This window comes from Pleurodeles waltl, chromosome 5 (assembly GCF_031143425.1).
Source record: "Pleurodeles waltl isolate 20211129_DDA chromosome 5, aPleWal1.hap1.20221129, whole genome shotgun sequence".
NCBI lineage: Eukaryota > Metazoa > Chordata > Amphibia > Caudata > Salamandridae > Pleurodeles > Pleurodeles waltl.
The window spans coordinates 1,617,377,708-1,617,402,460 of NC_090444.1; positions in this window are offsets into that span (position 1 = coordinate 1,617,377,708).

Here is a 24,753-nt window from a genome sequence, read left to right on the forward strand (position 1 = left end):
AAGTTCCTGAAAGACTTAGAATTATGGAACGGGAGGAGGAGGATGACGAGCCAGTCATTGATATGGAAGCTGGCCCAGAGGAGATGGACATTAGCCTTCCTATTCAACCTGTTCTGAGGGATGTGGCACTGGTACCACCACCAGCACTAGCTCCCATATTTGTAAGGCCCTGCATCAACCCCCTACCGCAGTAGTAGTATGCACTGTAGAAAGGCAATCGACGACACACCCACCTACCTCAAGTTCTTCTTCATTCATTGGCACTGGCGCACTAAGAAAGATCTCCTCCCCAGTTTGGGACTTGTTTTTATGATTAGTAAGCAGGAGGATGACATTGCAATATGCTCCATTTGCCACACTAGTGTTCATCGAGGTAAGCCTGGTTCTCTTTATGACACCAGAGGACAAACGATCCATATGAAAAATCATCACACAATCCAGCGGGAGAAGCACCTTAAAAGTTGGTTTAAGTGGTGGTGGTGAAAGTGAGGAGAGCGGGAAATCAGCTCCAATCATGGTGGGAGGTGATGAGAAAAAAGAATGTGACATCTTTAAGCAAAGCAGCACTGTCCCCAGCAATGTCCCAGTATCACGCACCTCTGCAACCCCAAAATGGAAAACACCACAGGATAAGGATATAGTAACTGCCCCACAGATGCACATTGAGTCTATCACCTCCTACAACTTGGAAGTTACCTGCTTCAGTGGTCCCAGAAAAAAAAAAAAAATCCAGACTACTAATATGGTCATGTTTAGGCAGGAGGGGAACTACGAGCCCAACCACCCAACATCACGTTTGTGCAATGGGAAGCTAGCTAAAATGTTAGAGAGGGAACCTGTCCCATTTTCTTCTGTGGAAGGAGTGGGTTTTTTAGAATTTGTGGTGGCCATCTGCCTGAAAGGAAGGTTCCCAGTTGGATCTATTTTGCCAGAGTTGCTGTTTCAATGCTCCATCAAGGTATTCTGCAATTGGTTGGACAAGCTTTGCAGCAACGTGCTGTTCACTCTATCCACCTGATGACAGACATGTGGACCAGTTGTCAAGCAACTGATTATATATGTATCACTGCACTCTGGTTTTTATTTGTGGGGGGTAGGGAACAGCTATGTACAGGTCTCAGCCCTGAACATACTTTTAGGGAGTTTAGTGGCATGCACCAATACCCATGTTTGCCATGCAGAAATCCCATACATCTGCAACCATCTTATAAGACTTTAACAGCAAGGTATGTGAATGACTATGACCCAGAGGTCTCAGACTTGGATTTGTTGCCACAGACATTGGCAGTAGTATGCTTAAGGGCATGGCAGATGGTGGCTATTTCAGGGTCCTATGTTTGGCGCATTGTATCAACCTGGTTGTGCATTAATTTCTCAAAGAAGAAGACATAGGCCCTCATTACAACGCTGGTGGTCGGTGATAAAGCAGTGGTAATGCTGTCAACAGGCTGGTGGACAAGAAAATGGGATCACGACCACAGCGGAAACTGCCAATATAGACAGCCACTTTAACACTCCGACCACCAGGGCGTTAGCAACAAAAACCGCGACAGTCACCGCAACCAGACAGGCGGAAGACAATGTACCGCCCACCCTATTACAAGGCACCAATCCGCCAGCTTTTCCGGGGTGGTACCAACGACATCAAAAGCATGGCGGAAACAGTACACTGAAGGGGAACCACTCACCTTTTGACACTCAACGAAGAACCAGGACGCCATGGAGCCCGAACTGCAGGTCTTCCCCATGCTGGTGTATCTGGTATTCACCAGGAATTTGAAAGAAGGCGGCGGCGGCGGCGACGACGGTGAGTACTGCACCTAGCACAAAAGGGAGGGGGCATAAAAAAGAGAGTGAAAAACACATGCAACGTGCAACACCCTCACCCCCCACCCTCAGCTACAACACCATACACACTAACAGATCCAACAACATTACAGATACACTCCGTGACCCCTTGGAAGAACGCAAGAACAAAAGGAATTGAGTCAAATCTGTGATATTTAGAAAATGCATATAAAGTTAACAATTGTAAACAACAGTTTATACAAATATGTACAATATGTACAGAGGGCTGTACACTGTCCATTGCAAATGTCTGTGGACCAGTGGCCCAAAAAGTCATGGGCAAAGCCCACACTTGACTCCTGCCTCAAAACGGAGAGAACACTGCAGAGGCATCTGGTCGAAAGAACACAGGAACCTCAGGGGGAAGGCGAGGGTGGGCAACTCAGCCGGAAGATGGTACTACGCCACTGCTCCTTGAGGGGGCAACATGTCCACAGCGATGTCCTGGGGAGTGCAACGCCACAGTCTCTCAAGTCTCTCAAGTGGGTGGTTTGCCCACTGCTTGGTCCTGGGGAGTAGAAAGCCACAGTCAGTCAAGTCTCTCAAGTGGGTGGTTTGCCCACAGCTTGGTTCTGGGGAGTGCAAAGCCACAGTCTCTCAAGTCTCTCAAGTGGGTGGATTGCCCACTGCTTGCTCCTCGAGAGTGCAAAGCCACAGCCTCTCAAGTGGGTGACATGTTCCACTGGTTCTAGAGGGGGATTTGTGCCCAGTGTGCTTCATCCTGCCAATGATAGGGGGACTGGATGCCTTTCTCCACTGGTTCTGGAGGGGGCATTGTGCCCAGTCTGCTTCATCCTGCCAAGGATTGGGTGAGTGGATACATCTCTCCACTGGTTCTGGATGGGGCCTTGTGCCCAATCTGCTTCATCCTGCCAAGGATTGGGTGAGTGGATGCCTTTCTCCACTGGTTCTGGAGAGGACCTTGTGCCCAGTGATGCTGCACCTGGGGTGTGACAGTTCCCATTTCCTCACCTGGGTATCTGAGGCACTGGATGTGCAGGAAACAGGTAGGATGATACTCCATGGAGGCAGAGCCAGACTCCATCCTGCGGTGACTTAGGCTGCAAACTGCTGGTAGTGCCAGTGCTGGTGCCTCAAGTGGTGGGTGCAGGGTACAGGACGTCTGCCCACTGGGGATGCTGCTGATGTCCGATGTAGTGGCACCGTCTGGGCACTATGCATATGGTGGTGCAGGTGGCGGTGCCTGCAGCGGAGATGCTTCCGGTGCTGCCTGTGGTGCAGGTGCTGGTAGTAGTGGAGGGAGACACCAGGCCGTCTCCAGCAGCCTCGGATGGCTGCCCACTGGGGATGATTCTAGTGACTTTCTTTGTGGCAGCGGTGGTGCATGGAGTGGTGCAGATGGCGGTGCAGATGGCGGGGCAGGTGGCGGTGCTGGTGGCAGTCGTTGCAGCAGTGCTTACTGGGGTACAGGTTACTGGCCTGTCAGGACAAATGGTGGTCACCAGTCTCTCACCTGGGGGCTCCGAGACCTGAAGTGCCTTGCCTTTGCTTTTTTTTCCCTTCCCCATCTTGGTAGACGTTGCTGGGACCTTGGCACTGTCCTCTTTTGTTTTGGATGAGACCTTGCTGGGTGGGTGTTGCATCTTGTCCGTGCTGCATGTCGGCCCCTTCTTAACCTTGGTAGATCGTGGAATTGGTTGGTCTTTTGCATTGGTAGGTGGAACACTGCCAGCCCTGACAGGGGCCCCCTTCGATCCTCTCGGACATGCAGGGGCCACAGCGGATGCTGACTTGGTGGCTGAGGTGCTGGCCTGGGATCCAGACATCCTGGCCCTAGGGGAAGGACGGGGGGAGGCATAGAGAAAAGGTCAATATTAGCCAAGAAATGTTTTTTAGACACACTGGGATGGGAAGATGGAGGGGGTGTGGGAGTGGAAGAAGAGGAAGTGGTTGTAGGAGGTGTATGTCTGCTGAGTTTGGATGAAGGTGCATGGGCTGGAGGCTGTTGTGAGGTGGATGGCTGTTGAGTGGGTGTGTGCCTGTGTTTGTGTACTTTGGGAGGAGGGCTCACAGACACACTGGGAGAGGACACAGGGGACGTGTGCATGGTTGTGGGGGTGGGGATTGCTCGTGAGGAGTGTGTTGTGATGGGCATGCCGGTGATGTAGGCAGTGGCTGATGATGTAGTGCATGCAGGTGTGAGTGGAGACGCTACTGGGATGGAGGTAGATGAAGAAGAAGAGGGGGATACAGTGGAGGAAGTGGATATTGGTATGTGTGCATGGGTATGATGGTTGTGTGTGTGACTGTGTTATGATGTGTGGTGTTTATGTTTTCCTGAGCCACTTTTGTGTGTTGATGTGTGTGCATGCTGGTCTAAAGGTGTACTTGGGATAGGGTGAGGTAGAGGGGATTGGGTCGGGTAGTGGAAGTTGGAGGGGGGAGGCTGGACACAGAGACAATGGCTGCCATCAGTGCTGAGGCCAGAGCCTGAAATGCTCTCTGTTGGGCCGCCACGCCAGAATGAATGCCCTCCGGGTATGCATTTGTTTGTTTCAAATGCCTCTCAACACCCTGGATGGCATTCAGAATGGTTGACTGCCCAACAGTGAGGGATCTCAGGAGGTCAATACCCTCCTCACTGAGGGCAGCAGGGCTGACTGGGGCAGGGCCTGAGGACCCTGGGGCGAAGGAGATGCCCACCCTCCTGGGTGAGTGGGCACAGGAAACACGCTGAGGGGCTGCTGGGAGGGCGGTGCTGGTGGGGGGTTGGCGACTGTACCTGTTGTTGGGGTGTGCACAGAGGTGCCCGCCACTGCCAGGGAGCTTCCATCGGAGAAGGAGTCGCTGTCACTGGTATCCCCTCCTCTCCCCGTCGTGATGCTCCCCTCACCCTCCATCCCACTGGTGCCTTCACCCTTAGTGGGATTCGCTCTCATGGGCCATGTGGGATGCAGCTCCCTCCATCACCGATGCCTCTGCTCCTCTGACAGATGATGCTAATGCACACAAGGACAGGGTGACAAAACAAGAAGCGGGGGAAGAGACAGAGGATACACTTGGTCAATGCCAGCAACACCACTACCATTGGAGTACACAACACACTGAGCAGCCCTATGCACTAGGCCATGCCCAACCAGTCACTAAGGTAGTCACCAGCCCATGGGGTACAATGTCTCCACCAGCATCTGCACACCGGACACCCACATGACTCTGCACTGTAGTAGTTGGCCACTTCTACCATTGGGGTAGGAGTGCTTCAGAGACTGCAAACAAGGGACCTACCCTGCCATAATCACCCTAGCCTAGGGGCACCCACAGCCCACATCCCCCACCCAGCTAGTGCGCAAAGTCAGCTTTCTGAATCTGTACTCACCCCCTTGTGGCTGCTGTGATGCCCTCAAGCACCCATCCAACTCCGGATAGGCCACTGCTAGGATGCAGAATATCAGGGGGGTCATGGTGCGATGGACACCCTTTCCACATTGGGAGGCCAGCCCCAGGTGAGCCTCCGCCATCTTCTTGGTCCAGCGGTGCAGGTCCTCCCATTTCTTGCTGCAGTGGGTGCTCTACCTGTAAAAGACCCCCAGAGTCTGCACCTCCTTGGCAATGGCACACCAAATGCCCTTTTTCTGGTGGGTGCTGACCTAGACGGAAAAGACAGCTGAAAATGTAATTACTCACCCGTCCGGTCCGTCATACTCATTGCCCACCAGTTCCCACCCATGCCCTGACGCACATACACTGACCACCTCTCATGCAGCATTCAGGCCAGGACGCTTCAGCACCCCCCAACATGTGGCTTACAACCACACCACTCCAAACAGGCATTGCCCACACATCATGCTCACAGTGTACTCACCTGCTTTTCTTGAGGACCGTAGAATAACGTGTACTGGGGGAGGACCCCATCCACCAGTTTCTCCAACTCCTCCACTGTGAAGGTAGGGGCCCTTTCCCCAGACACTCTAGCCATTGTCGCTTCCAGACTCAGGTCACAGTAGCACTTGCAGTGTAGGTCCTCTCCTGTTGATAGTCAGGTAGCAAGTGAGTGAATAGCTAGAAAATGGCGGTGACTTCCGCCGCGGTGTGTACCGTCACCGCTGGTGTACATCGCCATTGGCTCCTGGGACCCATAGGGCCCATAGATAACCAATGTAGAGTTGCACGGTGTTCATCGACCGCCTACCGCAACGCAGCACAACGCCAGTGCAGTTACTTCATTTCCCCCTGTCCCTCCTCACAGCTCAGGCAGCCGCCATTTCAGGGGGGCACATGGCCAGGCACCTAACTGCATCACAAAACATATTGGCACATATACTGACTCTCGAATTCACACACTGCTTCTGTGACATTAATTCAAAAACAGTTGTGCTTTCTATGTGGAAAATGACCTTTTGCACACCGTTCTCCTCTATAGGCTACAACCGCTGAGGCAGATGATGAGATGGCGGCATCCTTCTGTGTACAGACCCCTGATGGTCCTGTTGACAATGGAGGACAGACACATTATCCTCACATACAGATTTGATCGTGCCACAATCCAAGAACCGTGTGCCTAGTTGGAGCCAGACCTGATATCAGCTATCCGCCAGCCCACAGGAATACCCCTTATAGTGCGGGTCCTGTCAGTGCTCCATTTCCTGGCAAGTGGTTCCTTTCAAGCAATAGTGGCCATGGCATCAGGGATGTCTCAGACAATGTTCTCCAACGTGTTGACCAGAGTGTTGTCTGCCCTGCTGAAACACGTGTGCAGCTACATCATCTTCCCCCAGGTGGAGCACCTGGCCACTGTGAAAGCTGACTTCTATGCCCTGGGACATATCCCCAACATCATTGGTGCCATTAATGGTACACATGTGGCATTTGTTCCCCCCTGCAGAAAAGAATAGGTCTACAGGAATAGAAAAAGCTATAATTCGATAAATGTGCAAATGGTGTGTTTGGCAGACCAGTACATCTCCCATGTGAATGTCAAATATCCTGGTTCATTGCATGGCGACTATGTCTTGAGGAATAGCAGCACCCCTTATGTGATGGGGCAACTCCAGAAGCACTAGGTGTGGGTATTAGGTGAGGCAAAGGTCCCCACACAGTATAAGTTGGGGTCTGAGTATGGGGTTGTCCCTAAGGGTTAGTGATTGTGTGTCTAACAGTTGTCCCTCGATATTTACAGGTGACTCTGGTTACCCCAACCTCTCATGGCTACTGACCCCAGTAAGGAATCCCAGGACAAGGAGAGAGGAACGTTAAAATGAGGCACATGGGTGAACAAGGAGGATTATTGAGAGTACCTTTGGTCTCCTGAAGGCCAGGTTCCCGTGCCTCCATCTGACAGGTGGATCCCTGTACTACTCACTGAAGAAGGTATGCCAGATTATCGTGGTATGCTGTATGGTGCACAACCTGGCCTTGAGATGCCAGGTGCCTTTTCTGCTGGAGGATGAGCCTGGTGATGGTCTTGTGGCAGGGGTGGTGCCTTTGGACAGTGAGGAAGAGGAGGCAGATGAAGAGGATGTAGACAACAGAACAAACATTATACAGCAGTACTTCTAGTGACACACAGGTAAGAGACTGTAACTCAACTTCACATTTCAGTATACGTTTGGACATTGTACATGGCAGCCTCTTGCCCTTAGTCTATGGCCACTGACTGTTCCCTTTGGATTCCCTTTTTTCAGATCTGTGTAGCCCATTCTGGCTCCTGCTATATGTACTGCTGCCCACCAACTGTCATACATTGGTATAATTCAATGAACATAGACGTTGCAATGCTTTGAGAATGTTGTAAGAATACATCTTTCCAATCATTACACTGACTCCAGTATGGTTTATATTTCAATGGTGTTTATTTTTTGTGCTAAATAGTATGGGGGTAAGTGCAAGGGGCTGGGGTGATGGTGGAGGAAGGTCCAGGGTAGAGTCCAGTCTCTTGGTATCACAGGTGCAGTGTCCAATGGAGCATAGGAAGGGGAGTAATGGCAGTTTAAGGTGGACAGGGTGACAGAGTGGGACAGAAGGGTGACAATCAGGAGAGTCCTATTTCCTGGCAGGGGTCTTGTCAATGTTCTCTGTCTTCTGCCTGGATCGCAGGGACCATTTGAGGGGTGGTTCTCCTTCTGCAGAGGGTGGGGTGCTGGTGGCCTGTTGGTCCTGTAGCGGGGCCTCCTGTCCACTAGCGGAGGTGGAAGGCTGTTCCTATGTTTGGCTAGTGTCAGGGGCCCTTTGTTGTGCCACTGCCTCCCTCAAGGTCTTGCCCATGTCAGCCAGCACCCCTGCTATGGTGACCAGAATGGTGTAGATTTTTGTGAGTTCCTCCCTGATCCCTAGGTACTGTCCCTACTGCAGCTGCTGGGTCTCCTGTAACTTGGCCAGGACTGTGCCCATGGTCTCCTGGGAATGGTGGTATGCTCCCATGATGTTGGAGAGTGCCTTGTGGAGGGTCGGTTCCCTGGACCTGTCCTCCCCCTGTCACACAGCAGTCCTCCCAGCTTCCCTTGTGTCCTGTGCCTCTGTCCCCTGAACCGTGTGCCCACTGCCACTGACCCCAGGTCCTTGATTGTCCTGTGTTAGTGGGGTTGCCTTGGGTTCCTGTAGTGGTGGACACACTGCTGATTGACGTGTCCTGGGACAGAGGTATGGGCCCGCTGGGCAGGTGCTGAGGTGGTGTTTCCTGAGGGGGGTGGCTCTGTGGTGGGTTGGGACTGTGGCAGGGAAACCGACTGTCCAGAGGTCCCTGATAGGCCAGGTTGGTCATCGTGATCCAGGCGTGCAGAGATGCTGTCATCACTGTGGGCCTCTTCTGGGGGGGCCTGGTTGTTGGTGGCACCTCCTCTCTGGTGGTGTTGGGTAGGGGTCCTGTTGGGATGCAAATGCATTTTTATTGTATCTGTGTGTGCCATCTTGTGCAATGGGTGTCTTTCCCTGTATAATTGTGCTTTCCCTGTCGCCTTGGCCTTGTGTGAGTGCTGATTGTGTGGGATGGGTGAGTCTCTCTACTGGGCATGCAGTGGTGATGTGTGTCCATACAGGCCTGTGATGGGTGTCCATGCATTGTTATTGCATGCAGGGCTTGGTATTGGGATGGGGGGGTTGTGATGGTGGGGTATATGTGAGGTGATGGAGTGATGGAAGTGAGGGTATGGGTGGGGGTATGTCATGGCATGCAGGTAGGGTGGGGGATATAAAGGTAAAGATTTGACTTACCAGAGTCCAGTCCTCCTGCTACTCCTGCGAGGCCATCAGGATGCATGATCGCCAAGACTTGTTCCTCCCATGTTGTTAGTTGTGTGGGAGGAGGTGGGGTCCAACGCCAGTCCCTCTGTACAGAAATCTGGTGTCTTGAAACCACGGAACTCACCTTCCCCCATAGGTTGTTCCACCTATTTCTGATGTCATTCCTGGTTCTTGGATGCTGTCCCACGGTGTTGACCCTGTCCACGATTCACCGCCATAGCTCCATCTTCCTAGCAATGGACGTCTGCTGCACCTGTGATCCGAATAGCTGTGGCTCTACTCGGATGATTTCCTCCACCATGACCGTTATCTCCTCCTCAGAAGACCTGGTGTGTCTTTGAGGTGCCATGGATGTGGTGTGAGTGATATGTGTGAGGTGATGTGTGGGGTGATGTGTTGGGGTGTATATTGTGATGTTTGTGGATGGTGTATGAGTGATAGTGTTCTGTGCCTCTGATTGAGTGTGTGCTCTTTGCTTGTCTCTCTGTGTTTGATCTCTTTTTTTTCATTGTTAGGGGTTGTGGGTAGTGTGGGTGTGAGTTTTATAGTGGTGTGAGTGTGTGGTGTGTGTATGTGTGTCAGGTGTGTGTATTTTGAATTGTCCAATGTGGTGTGGTTTTGTAAGTGTATGTGTATTTTGAGGGCGGCGGTGTGTACCGCCAATGGTTTTTCGCGGTTGAAAGTGGGTCGTGATACTGTGGGCGTATTCCTGTTGGCATGACGGTGTGGGTTTTGTTATCGCCATTTTATCACTGACCTTTGGTGTGGCGAACTTGTGTGGGTGTCTGTATTGTGACGGTATTCTCTGTGTGGGTCATAATACCCGTGGTGGATTACTGCCGTGGTCACGGTATCTTAGTGGCCGTCAGCACGGTGGTTAGCGGGATTTATCTCCAGGGTTGTAATAAGGGCCATAGCTAGCAAATTACTGATCACCTGCAGAAGATTCTGCACTCATTTCAGCCATTTTTTAAAGGCTAGAAGCAACTGAGAGTCATTCAGCATGCCAATAGTGTACCAGTTAAAGCCCTCATACAAGAGGTGCCAACAGGCTGGAACTTAACCTATTACATGTTGCAAAGTCTTTGTGAGCAGTACAGACAGAACGATGACTATGCCATTCAAAGAGGAGGGGATTCAATTGGGAAAAGCTTGACCATGGATGTGGACTAATGGGGCCTAGTCAAATGGCAGACACAGATGCAAATTCCTTTTGAAGTTTTCACACAGGAAGTCAGCAAGCAGGACAGTACGATGAGCCAAGCTATCCCATTGTTGTATCTGCTGCAGGACCAGTTACAAAATTGTATGAAAGGTTCGCACTCGCAGATGTGAATGAAAATGCAGAAGTGTGTGATTTGGCTGAGAGCTTAATCCTTTGCTTGGCTGTTAATGCAAGTCTACCATGAGACATCATGTTTTGCAAAAAGTACATCTGTGCCTGTTAGAAATGGGGTTTCTGGTTGGCTAGGGTATGCACCTCAGCCAGGCAGAACTTACCCACTCTAGTCAGGGCAAGGGAGTTACACGTCCAAGATAACCCCTGCTCACCCCCTTGGTAGCTTGGCACAAGCAGTCAGGCTTAACCCAGAGGCAATGTGTAAAGCGTTTGCACAACACACACATACATGTGACGCAATATCCCCACCACAAAGGAAACACAACACCAGATTATATGAAAATATACTGTATTGTACACAACGTAATTATTAGACCAACATCACATAACAGTACTATCCTGCTACCTTAGCAGTTGTCAGAACGTTACACATTAGTTACTCTGCAAACTAGCAGTAGTCACACATAACACACAGGTTACTCAGTATTCTGCAACATAAGCAGTAGTCAGGAAACACGTTATCACATTAGAACACTTTTCATAAGCATATCATAAAACGCCCATAGTAGGAACATTAGAAAACCTATGGCAAGTTAGCAAACGTATTAGCAAGTCATGTCCATAAAAGGAACATGTGCACACATATGTAAAAGCATCATAGTACAGGTAGGTAACATAACACAATTAATAAAGTCTGTAGAAAGAACTTTAAATCATAATTATATTTGTCCATTTAAAAGTACCTGGGAATGATGAAGAGGCACTTCCAGTGCCTAAAACGAATTATGGGGCCCCCGGCGCTCTTCTGCGCAAAACGGGGGCCTCCCTAAACTTGGCAAATAGAGAGGGGCGGCACGCACCCTCTCTGCTTCCTTGGCGGGCCCCTTCTGGGACCCGTGCTCATTGGAGGGCCCCCCGGGCCTCCACCGGCCCTCTCCAAGGGGGGCCCAAGTCAGGGAAATCCTCGGGTTAAGGAGGGGGGCGCCACGCACCCCCTCTGATCTGCGAGCGGGCCCCTCTGGGGGCCCGCAACCTCCTGGGGTCTCCCGGGGCCTCTGTCGGCCCTTTCAGCAGGGGAGACCCCTTTGTGATGGCCTCGGGCCCACGAGGGGGCCCACCAGAGATTTGGCGGCGGGGGCGAGCCTCCGATGAGGCTGTCTCCCTGGCCGCGCACTCCAGAGAGAGCCCTCCGGGGCTGGAGCAGGTGAGGGAGAGGCGTCCTCCTCTCCCTCCTGCTCCGACAACAACGCCGGCACCAGGTCGGGCCGGCCGGTGCCCCGGGGGTGCTCCTCGGAGCGATCCCAACCCCGGGGGCACCGCTAGGAGCAGGCTTGCTCCTGATTCCTTCTGTTCTGGGTTTCTCGTGCCCCGGGGGCACGGAGCTGAGCGCGAACCTCGCGCTCCACCGAATTAACTTCCCCGGGCTGCGGCGGTGATTATTTTGGGCACCTTAATCGGCAGCGCGCTTAGGAAAGCGCGAGGGCTCATTTACAAGCCCGGGCTGCGGCGGTGATTTCAGGACTCACAATATTGCGCTCGAGGAAGGCGCATCGGTCCTCCTTTATGCCCGGGTTGCGGCGGTGAGTTCCTTGGGCAAAAGAAAAGCGCTTTCCAAGCGCTAGGACACCTCCAAAGCCCAGGCTGCGGCAGTGATCTTTTTCCAGCAATTGAAAGGATGCCTTGTTTCTCTTAAAGCATCCTGGGCAAAGGTGTAAAAGATCGTTGCAGGGGTCAGGGGCCACAGCACCCTGCCCCTGGGAACAACTCAACAAGAAGGAGCACAGGGCTGGTGGGCCCAGCTACAGGCCAGCACAAGGGGTGCAGATGGTGGCAGTTCCTCCTAGTGACCAGGCAGGTCACAGGTCAGCACAGCAGCAGCAGTCCATGGCGGTTTCCTGGTGAGTCCATTCATCAGCGTTCTGTGTCCAGTATCAAGTTCCAAGAATGTTCAAATTGTGGGGAAAATTCCCCTGTACTTATAGTCCTTTTTTACAGTGTTTTACAATGACAGGGAGAGGAGGTTCCAGCCAGTTACAACTGGTTCTGGGAGTGCCCTCTCTCTCCTTTCAGCACAGGCTCCAAACATCAGTGGGGGTTAACGACCCTATTGTGTGAGGCCAGGGCACAGCCTTTACAAATGTAGGTGTGCCCCGCCTCTCCTTTCTCTCAGCCCAGGAAGACTATTCAGTATGTAGATGCACCTCGGTGACACCTCCACCCTCCCTGTGTACAGGCTGTCTGAAAAGTATGCACAAAGCCCCAACTGTCACTCTGCCCAGACGTGGATTGGAGTCAAGCTGCAAAACACCAGAATTATAAGCACAGATAAATGCGCACTTTCTAGAAGTGGCATTTCTGTGATAGTAATAAAAAATACACCCACACCAGTAAGCAGTATTTATTATCACCATCACAACCATACCAAACACGCCTACGCTACCCCTCATAAATCAGACAATACCCTTTACACATAAAGCAGGGCATTTCTAATGCAATCCTATGAGAAGGCAGCACTCACAGCAGTGAGACACCAAGTTAGGCTGTTTGTCACTACCAGGACAGGCCATGCAATATGGCACATGTCTTGCCTTTCTACATACATGGCACCCTGCCCATAGGGCTAACTAGGGCGTACTTTAGGGGTGACTTACATGTAGTAAAAGGGGAGTTCTGGGCCTGGCAAGTAAATTTAGATGCCAGGTCCCTGTGGCAGAAAACTGCGCACACAGGCCCTGCGCTAGCAGGCCTGAGACAGGTTTGAAAGTCTACTTCAGTGGGTGGCGCAAGCAGCGCTGCAGGCCCACTAGTAGTATTTAATTTACAGGCCCTGGGTATAGAGATACCACTGTACAAGGGACTTATAGGTAAATTAAATATGCCAATTAGGTATAAGCCAATCATACCAACTTTAGATGGGAGAGCACCTGCACTTTAGCACTGGTCAGCAGTGATAAAGTGCTCAGAGTCCTAGAGCCAACAGCGAGAGGTCAGAAAAACCAGGAGGAAGGAGGCAAAAAGACTAGGGATGACCATGCGTATGGCCAAAAGTCCAACAGTGCCACACTACTTGATCCACAGTGCAACATAATTATGGTTATCTTCTTTCCTTTTTCTAAAGGGGTTTCAAAATACAAGATATGGATTGTTGAGGAAGCCAGGGACCTGGAAAAAGAACGTCTGGAAATTAGAGTCCCACTCCCAAGTTAATGGGTGTCACCTTCAACTTCCAGAGAAGACAGTCTTGTCTCACAGCAGCCAACACCAGTAATAAGAACTATGGCAAGAAACACAACAACAAGAGCAAAAGAATTGGCCCCAACCTCTGCATTGTTTTTGTTACAAGTGGCAGGTCTTAAGTCCACTGCAGAGGTGAAGACAACAGAGGTCAAGCAAATGGCAGTACCAATGACCATTCAGAAGATGTTCCAGTAGTATCTAGATGACCCAAAAGAGGTCGATGTGGATCAAAATTCATTGGTCTGTTGGTATGGAAATATGCACCAATGGCCCGATCTCAGCAGACTGTGAATAAAGTGTCTGGTGTGTTCAGCAGCCAGTGTGTCTGTTGAGCATGCGTTCACTGCAGCTGGCACAGTTCTCACAGTGAGAAGGACCAGTTTCTCTCCTCAAAATGTGGAGAGATTAACCATGATCAAAATTAACCAATACTTCATGCTACACAATTTCACTGTTCCTGAAATACTGCAAGAGGAAATTGATTAGTCAGAATAAAGTGTGTTAGCTGACCAAATTCTGGGTGAACCACCTGAGTTTGAGGACAAACTCTACTTCACTAACTGAGTATGCCACCATAGTACTTTTTAATTATTTACTGTTGAACTTCTTTCTTTGCCACAAAAGGATATAGCTAGTGGATCATCATGTTTGTGTCTGACTTACACTGCCCACCATTTTTAGACACATTTATGGACAGATTGGAGTTGGACCAGTGTGAAGTGAATCAACCTCCTCATTCCCTTCCGTACATTGGAGTCAATGCCTGACTCCCTCCTACGCCTATCCTTTTTTTATGTCACCTAGCAGGGCTGCTCCAGAAGATCATTGATTTAGAAGACTGCCAAATTTCAATGTGTTGCTTGCATAAAAGAGGAGAATAAATTGTATACTCATCACTGTGCTTGGATTAGAAGAGGTTACTTTTGCACCAATGAATGATGATATATTATCGAGTGATTGTGATTTACAATTGGTGATTTATGCAGTGGCAAACAGTTAGGGAGGTTGTTCAACTAAGTTGTAAACTTGATTTCAATAATTTGCGATGTTTGGGGACTGATGGGTAATCATTCTTCCTGAAGGTGATTAGCCCTTTCAAACTTAGTGAAATTTACCTGCAGGGTCCAGTCCTTTCCTCTGGTCTGGTTCCTCAGACACTAGAACAGTCACTTTAGGTAACAAGCACAAATGTACACATAATACTGAAATTCTCTTTCTCTACTACAGCAGTGCACTAAAGGTCAATCTCGCTCTAGTCGGGAGTGGGACTGAGTTACGCAGAGTCAGGAGGCGGATGGAAGGACTCTGCATGGGACTACCTCAACAGCAAGAAGAAGGAAGCTATCAAATCAAAGGAAAACCATGATAATGATGTCTCTGAGGCCTAGTGTTCAGCTCAGTGGACTGGAGAGAAGTGCGTTGATTTGGGAAATGCTGCTGAGTGTTGTGCTGCGCTGCTGGCTCAAATGTGAAACTCTTCTAATGTTCTTGCTCTGCCTCTGGGTCTTCTAGGTACACTACTCATGAAACTTACCTTCCTTCTGTCCTTCTCCTTGACTTTACAATACAATTTCTATTTTACAGTCTGCAGGCCTTCTCCTCTCCTCCAGGAAAGATGAAAGCTCAACACTCCTAAGTACCTACCGCACCAGTTCAGCCAGGCACCTAAGAATGACTGGCATTCTGAGAAGAATGCAAATGCAACGCCAAATTTGGCAATATAGTATAATTTTTATTTTAAGAATCATACATTTTTAAACTTGGTGGGTTAACTTCACTCCTCCATAACTTGTATTTTTCAAACCTAGATGACAGAACATTTAGATATCAAATAAGAACTTGGATCTCTGGGGATGACTGAGTGTTTGAAATGCACTGTCATAATCATGCCTTCATTTCTTTCCACAACAGAATGATGCTGATGTTGTGTGTCACCCTGGTAAATATTGTGGATGTGTAATGTTTGTCTTTGTCAAACGTTTCCCCAAATACCCTTTCTAATCCATTCCTCAAACTCCTAACCCTCTTCCCGTGCTGTATACTCTATTGAGGTGACTTAATTCATACCATGAACGGATCACACACTTGGTGAGGGGAATGTGGTGAAAGCGACACCGACTCACTGCAGGATCTTCTATTACCTGAGCAATAAGCTACACCAGCCCCACTTACCCATCCAAGCCTAACATGGATTTAGACCTAGAACAGTATTTGTCACATCATCATACAGTCTTTCATAGTCAGTCACTTTACTGCCATGTAACCATCCCTCCAAGGCCTTCACTGAACAGTCTACAAAGTCTGTCCAGGCTTGAGAGGACTCTTTTCTGGTATCTCTGAATTGTTCAGTGGTTAAACCAAATCTATCTAAGAGTGCATCCTTCAAAACTTTGTAATTGTTGGCATCACTCTCCCTGACAATAAGGAGTCTGTCCCTACCTTTGCCAGTGAAAGATAGCCACAATATAGCAGCCCTCTGCCTTTGAGGGACCAACTTTACCATACAGGCCCTCTCAAATGCAGAAAACCACTTGTTTATGTCATCCCACTCCTTGTAAGGGGGGACAATCTTATGCAGGTTTCTTGAATATGTTTCTTTAACAGGATGACTATCAAGATTGCTGCTGTTGCTGCCACCATGGGTACCTAACCCCAACTTCTGTCTTTCTCTCTCTCTACATCTAAGGATTCCCTATCTAAGGACAAATGTTGCTGCTTTAGCCTCAGTCTGGCCTCTTCCAACCTCAGCTTTCTGAGTTCCCTGTCTAGGGTGTTGTCCTCAGTGTGGGAGGTTTGGGAATTCTCTGATACAGAGGTAATGTGAAAATGTGCAGAAGTGGACCTTTCTCTGACTACCTGAACCCTAGTGACCTGGCCTTTTGGATTGAAAGGTGTCCCACTGTTGCGGGACCCCATCCCACTACCAGCTTCACTAGGTGGCCTGATAAGTGAAAGGTCTTTGGAAGTACCCTCCCCAGAGTTCTCAGGACCCTCCCCTGAATCTATCTGGGTACCCCCCTCCTCTACCTCCTGATCCTGGGTTTGACCAGTCTGACTCTGGTCACTTTCAAGGAGAAGGTTAAGAAGGAGATCCTTAGTAGGATTCTTACCAATCCCAAAACTTTTTTCTATACAGAGACCCCTCAAATTTTTAAAGTTTAGATTATCATAAGTTGTGTTCACAACTTTGGGAGTGGCCTCTACCACAGACATGGTGAAGAGAAAGAGGTTAGGGGTAAGAGAAAATATTTTGAAAACTTTTAAGAAAAGAGAAAACGTTTTCGAACTTTTAAAAAACTTTTTAGAAAGTTGTTAGAGAGAAAGTAAGATTGTTAAGTTTACTTGTGTATATTTCTAAGTTTTTAGAATATGGTTTTCTTATGAAATGCAGCAATGACAAAGTGGTAAAGCAGTTACAAGCACTTATCCCACCGCTGCACCGTCAATGTAGGAGGCTGGCCTGGCTTGTAGTGGGTACCAATGGTGCTCACACCTTGTGCCAGGTCCAGTTATACCTTATTAGCAGAGTATAGTAGTGTTATAGCAGCTTAGTCTGATAGAGGTAGCTATAGCAGAGCAGCCAAGGCTGAACTAGGAGTCATGCAAAGCTCATGCAAAACCACTTGAATCATACAGATACTATATCATAAAAAAGACAATACTCATAGTGACTAAAAACAAAGGTACTTTATTTTAGTGACAATGTGGCAAAGATATCTCAGAGGATATACTCCCTTAGGAGGTAAGTGAGATACACAAAATATACATAACTAACCAAATCAGGTAAGTAAAACAAACACTGTAAAACACAATAGAATGCAAGAGGCCTAGGGGCAACACAACCATATACTAAGAAAGTGGAATGCGAACCACGAATGGACCCCTAGGCAAATGTAGTGTGTAGAGAGTGGCTGGGAGTGTAAGAAAACACTAAGGGCCTGATTCTAAGCTTGGCGGGCGGCGGGAGCCGCCCGCCAAGCGGGAACCGCCAGAAGACCGTACCGCGGTCAAAAGACCGTACCGCGGTCAAAAGACCGCGTCGGTCATTCTGGGTTTCCCACTGGGCTGGCGGGCAACCGCCAAAAGGCGGCCGGCTAGCCCAGTGGGAAACACCCTTCCCACGAGGAAGCCGGCTCCGAATGGAGCCGGCGGAGTGGGAAGGTGCGACGGGTGCAGTTGCACCCGTCGCGAATTTCAGTGTCTGCAAAGCAGACACTGAAATTCTTTGTGGGGCCCTCTTACGGGGGCCCCTGCAGTGCCCATGCCATTGGCATGGGTACTGCAGGGGCCCACAGGGGCCCCACGACACCCCATACCGCCATCCTGTTCCTGGCGGGCGACCCGCCAGGAACAGGATGGCGGTATGGGGTGTCAGAATCCCCATGGCGGCGCAGCAAGCTGCGCCGCCATGGCGGATTCCCATGGGCAGCGGAAAGTCGGCGGTACACCGCCGGCTTTCCGCTTCTGCCCGTGGCTGTACCGCCGCGGTCAGAATGCCCGGCGGAGCACCGCCAGCCTGTTGGCGGTGCTACCGCCGACCCCGGCCCTGGCGGTATTTACCGCCAGGGTCGGAATGACCCCCTAAGGGTGTAAAGGAGATCCCACCCAAAAACCCTGGAAAGTAGGAGTAAAGTACTAGTATTTCCCCAGAAACACACTAAAGTCATGATAAAGGATTTTGCAAGGACCACAACAGACCGCAAAGCACTGAAGATGGATTCCTGGACCTGAAGACGTGCAAAGGAAGGGGTCAAAGTCCAAGAGTCACTAAAGTGTCCGGGGGGGCAGGAGCCCACTAAACCCCAGATGAAAGTAGTAGGAAGGGATACCTTTAATCATCATATTAAAAGTGACAGTTATCCCGCCCCCCGGAAATGACGTCATTTCCGGTGGCTGGGACTTCCGGTGTCCCTGAAAGCCCTCCCCGGAAGTGACGTGGGTGCATGGGGGTGTCAAGTGGGATGTGCCCTCATGGTGTCACGTGTTAGCCCTGTGTCTGGGTCCTAGCCCCTGGGTTTTGGCCTATGAGATGTGTAAAAAGTATGACTTAGTGATGTGCAAGTGGTTTCAGAGCTTGAGAGGGACAGGTCTGGACATGTCAGAAATTCATGCCCAAGTGGCTGTTAGGGTGCCTCTGCATAGGGCTGCAAAGTGGGCGGTCTGGTCAAACCTCCACACTGTTGGCTAATCCAAAAAAAAGTGGGAATGGTCAAATGCTGCTTTTGTTAGAGCCAGCCTATCAATTTAGAGAGGTAAATCTAAAACAGCTGTGTGCCTATAGGGTTTCCCTGGGACCAGTGGAGGCTAAATTAGAAACTGACCCAGTAAGTAAAAAGTTTGAAACACAACAGAGGATGAGGGGCATAGCAAATCTAAAACAGATGTGTGCCTACAGCCTTTCCCAGGGACACAGTGGGGGCTAAATTAGAAACTGACCCAGTAATTAAAAGTTTGAAACACAACAGAGGCTGGTGGGGCATGGCTAATCTAAAACAGAGGTGGGCCTACATTCTTTCCAGGGGTCACAGAGGGGATTAAATTAGAAACTGACCCAGTAATTAAAAAGTTTGAAACACAACAGAGGATGAGGGGCATAGCAAATCTAAAACAGATGTGTGCCTACAGCCTTTCCCAGGGACACAGTGGGGTCTAAATTAGAAACTGGCCCAGTAATTAAAAGTTTGAAACACAACAGAGGATGAGGGGCATAGCAAATCTAAAACAGATGTGTGCCTACAGCCTTTCCCAGGGACACAGTGGGGTCTAAATTAGAAACTGACCCAGTAATTAAAAGTTGAAACACAACAAAGGCCAAGTATTGCTAACCTATAACAGAGGTCTATTTCCAGGTCCCACCAATCATAGAGCACAGGCATAATTACCACTGTGAGCATGGTATAAGAACCCCCCACCTTCACAGACCTCTTTTTTCTGAACTACATACTGACATTTGTGGCAAGCAGGGCTGCATCAGGACATCATGGCTGGAAACATGAAGGGTAGAGCTCAGACTGGTGATGCTGAACATCTTCTACTGAAGGTCTGTAACAGGGTGGTGTGTATATGTGTTTTACTAAAGTTTAACAATGACATTAGCCCCAACCTGTTTAACTATACTGTACATAGATATGTAAAATGCCTGCTTTTAAAAAAAAAATACAAATTTAAAAGCTATTAGTGTATTTTTGAGATACTGTAATTACTTTATGGGATGCTTTTGTTTAATTGGTACTTGTAGGGTCTTGTGCTATGTATTTGTAGGTATTTTTACAGGGGCGCAATTATTTGGGGGATTGTATTGGTACTGCTTAAATTGTACCTGCAGCTTCTGGGCCTATGTATGGGACCTGTATTTTTGAAGGTCTGCACTTATTTTGTGGGTTGGTATTGTTTAATTGGCTCTAGTGGAGTCATGTGCTCTGTATTTGTCTGTATTTTATTAGCGTGAGCGCTCGGACTCTGTGGGGTGTATCAGTAGTGCTTAATTTGTACATGGTGGTTCTGGGGCTGTGTATCTGTAGGTATTTTTTTAAGTCTGCACTTGTTTTATGGGTCGGGGTTGTTTAATTGGTACTTGTGGGGTAATGTGCTATGTAAAGGCATGTATTTCAGCGCGAGCGCACTTGCGATGTGGGGTGTATTTGGACTGCTTAATATGTACATGGTGGTTCTGGGGCTATGTATGGACATGTATTTTTGAGGGTATGCACTTATTTTGGGGGCTGATGGCCATGCTTAATTTGTACATATGGGTTCTGGGGTTATGCATTTGTATGTAGTTTTGAAGGGCTGCACTTGTTTTGTGGAGTGGTGCCATGGTTTAAATTGTACTTGATGTTTCAGGGGTTGTGTGTGGGCGTGTATTTTTGGGGGTCTGCACTTATTTTGGGGGCTGCGGGCCATGCTTAATTGGTACTTGTGGGGCCTTGTGCTATGTCTGGGCCGGTATTTTTGTGGGGTTGCACTTATTTTGATGGCTGTATGGTGGGCTTATTGTGTACATCATGGTTCAGGGGTTGTGTAGCTAATGGTATTAGTGGTGGGGCTGTATTTAATTTGTACAGGAATGTTATGGGGCTCTTTAGGTATTTTTTTTTTTATGTGCATTTTATTGTATGGGCCAGTATTATATGCTCCCACAACTAATGGCTGCAGTAGTGAGTTTAAGTGGTGAGCTTTTCGGGGTGGCATAGTTATTAATTTTAGAGCTCAGCGCCATGAGTTCCGGGGTGCAGAGCTCTAAAATTAATAACTATGCTCCAAGGAGTCAACCATAGCTCTGAGGGGCCCATGCTATGAACTTTTCAGCGCGGCTCTCAAGAGACCGCGAGGCCTCTTGAGAGCCGCGCCGAAATGTTCATAGCAAGGGTCCCCAGAGCCGGCCTGAGCTCTGGGGCCCTCGTGATTAACTTAGCAAAACTGCTCTCAGAGGCCGCTAGGTCTCTGAAAGCTGCTTTGTTAAGTTAATAACACTGGTCCCCAGAGCCATACTGCGCTCTGGGGCCCGAGTTATTAACTCAGCAAAACTGCTCCCAGAGACCTCGAGGTCTCTGAAAGCAGCTTTGTTGAGTTAATAACGCTGGTCCCCAGAGCTGGCCCGAGCTCTGGGGCCCGAGTTATTAACTTAGCAAAACTGCTCCCAGAGACCTCGATGTCTCTGGGAGCAGCTTTGCTAAGTTAATAACACGGGTCCCCAAAGCCGTCCTGTGCTCTGGGGACCCGCGTTATTAACTTAGCAAAACTGCTCTCAGAGGCCGCTAGGTCTCTGAAAGCTGCTTTGTTTAGTTAATAACACGGGTCCCCAAAGCCGTCCTGTGCTCTGGGGGCCTGCGTTAGTAACTTAGCCAAAACTGCTCTCAGAGACCTCAGGGGTCTCTGGGAGCAGTTTTGCTAAGTTACTGATGTGGGTCCCCAAAGCCGTCCTGTGCTCTGGGGGGCCCGCGTTATTAACTTAGCAAAACTGCTCTCAGAGACCTCAGGGTCTCTGGGAGCAGTTTTGCTAAGTTACTGACGCGGGTCCCCAAAGCCGTCCTGTGCTCTGGGGGCCCGCGTTAGTAACTTAGCAAAACTGCTCCCAGAGACCTCGAGGTCTCTGAAAGCAGCTTTGTTAAGTTACTAACGCTGGTCCCCGAGGCTGTAAACGCCCGGAGACAGCGTTATCATGTTAGCAGTTCTCTTCTCGGAGGTCGCGCTGCCTCCGAGAAGAGATCTCCTAACTTGATAACGAGGTCTCCGAGCGCTTACAGCCTCGGAGACCTCCATTGGCAGCATTAACACCGCGGCTCTCAGAAGCTGCTGGGGAACACCCCAGCGGCTTCTGAGAGCCGCGTTGAAAGTTTAATTAGAGAGAATGCCGTGCGTGTTTCATCACGGCATTCTCTCTAATTAAACCTTCTGACCAGCTCACAGAGACCTCGGGTGTTCCCTGGGGTCTCTGAGAGCCGATCGCTAGCCGCCAAAGTGCGGCAAAAGTTTAAAAATGTTTAGTAATGGCGCGTGGGCGCCATTACTAAGCATTTTTAAATGCATTTGTTTTTTTTTTTAAAAGAAGGAGTAATGGCTCGTGGCCATGGTCTGTGGGGCCCTGACCACGCGCGCTAGGGCCCTAGGGCCCATACAATATATAAATTAAAAAATAAATGAATAGCGTTTTGGGGGCCTTGGGATTGGGGCCCCCAAGGTCCCTTAGGGCAGCATTTTTTTTTTTAAAATACAAATATGAGGGCCCTGAGCACCAGGCTCAGAGACCCCAGGTCTCCATGGGACATATATATATGTGGCAAGTGTGACCAGGGGTTTAGGAGACCCTGAAGTCTAGAACATTTTAAAAATAGAAAATCACATAAATTAAAAAAAAAAAAAGCTGTTGAAATAAATAAAAAATAATAATGATTATAAAATATCTATCCATGGTAGGGAGCCTCAGACCCCTCAAGTACTCCACACCACTCACCGTAGTTCAGGATGGCATTGGATCTGATTTTGTTGCCCTGAAAAACCCAGGACCTCACACATGTTGCATCCACATCCGGCCATTTTCTTTTTTTTTTTAAAACAAAGACTGTGTGGTGTTGGAATTGGCTCAGCTTGGAGTTTAGACTGAGCTCCGCCCCCACACATGGTTCACAGCCTTGTTCAGCTAAGGTGAAAACCAGGCATGGCTCCTAGGATCCGGTTTCCTGGCTATGTCTTATAGAGACAATCTTAGAGCTCGTATTATGCAAGAACGCCACCATGTGGAATTTGTTTATTAAACTGTGTATAGTTTTTGAGAAAAGTTTTACAGTTGTCAATATGTATTTATACTTACAGAACATAGGGATTCAACAATTTGAATCTTGATATATATATATATATGTATATATATATATTTTTAATTTTTTTTCTTCTTTTTTTTCTCACATTTAAAAAAAAATAATAATAATAATAATATATTCAACACTCGGTGTGCTTTTATGAAGGGTTCTGACCTAGAAGATGAATTGTGGGGTGCTTAAAGGCAAATCTGTCTCTCTTGTACACAGGACTGTCAAGAGTCTGGGGAATCCCATGTGGAAATGGAGACCGTGCAGCAAGGTGAGTTACAGGCCATAGGTCGTTCTAAACTACGTTGTCAGGAATGTTATTTTTTTATTTTACTGCTAATGGGAACCCATGTGTTTGCATAGGTTATGATGCCGAACTCAGGTGTGCGATTGCCTCTCTCCAACAAATCCTTCATGTTCAAGATGGGTCAAGCATCTTGTCACAGGATAACGTTTCTGCAGGAAAATATTAGGGTTCTTTTTGTAACCCCTCTGAAAACCTAACAAGCCCTACAATCAGACCTATATTTGGTCATCTCAGTGAGTTCGTATAGTCTATGTATTATATAGTAAGTGTAACATTATTTTTTTATGTTTTTTATCCCGAGGGGTCCCTATGGAAGAAGCGATCCGGAATTTGGATGCAAAGCTTAAAAGCCAGCCCCGCAAAAGGAAGTCCCCTGGGTCTAAGGACGGCCCGCCTATTAAGAAGGGTTCCTCAAGCCGAAAAACCCAAGGTGAGTTTTAGAAAATGTAGAGGCTGATGTATACTGTCCTTAGTGTGTCTAAACGTCTTTCACATCCACCAGTATAGCAGTTATAACTAGCCCTAATATGTATTTTGCTATCTTTACATCCTAGAATCATCACACCAGAGCTCCGGAGACGCTGGCCCTCAGCCTAAGCAGCGGATGTCGTCTTTAAAGGTCTGCACTGGGACTGTTCAAAACCCCACCGCGTCATCGGTACACGTGAACCAACCCGAACATCAAGACCCACCCTGCAACCCCTCTACAGCCACCGATCATGGTCCAGGTACAACTCTTAACGGCACCACACCATCCGTCATAAAGGGAATACCTAGTACAGTGAACACTTCTGCAACAACTATCCCGGGGATGGGGCATGGACAAACGGACATTATCGTTCTTACATCACCAAAAGCCCAACTGTTTGTACCGTGTGAGGTCTCTGGAGGGTCCCCAAAACAGTGCAGCAGTCCTAAAATAAATCGGCTGTCCTTAAAGAGTCGTAGGAAGAAGTTCCAGACCCCTGACCTACAATCTGGACCTTTAGACCTGTCTTTTAAAAATTTTGTTAAGGTACAACCGGTTCCACCTAGGTCCCAGAGTTCTAATACCGGGGTGTCAGGCCTCGCCCTAGCCCCTACAGGGTGTACAACTATCCCCTCCGTGTTATATGAGTCGTCATTGGAAAATGATTACCCTGCAGAGGATCCGTTCTCCCACTGTATAGGACTTCTTAAGGCTCTAGCTGGTACTACCCAAAGTTCTGAAGCCCCGGCATCCCCTTGTGATGCTTCTAAGATGATCCCCTCAGGGTTACAATCAGTAGGGTCTCAATCAGTAGCACCCAGCCACAACACTGCCCCTACACCAGCGGCCATTTGTTATTGCGATAAACATTTAACCTCCCCATGTCTGATGTCCCCCGATACACCCCCGGGGGCATACGACCCCACCAGTCCTACGCCAAGTGCCTGTGCGCAGTGGTCTTCACCATCCTCATCAATATACCCCGACAGCAGTATAGGGTGTAGCGGAACGCAAAATCAGAGTTTTGGAACACCCTCGAGCGATGATCAGG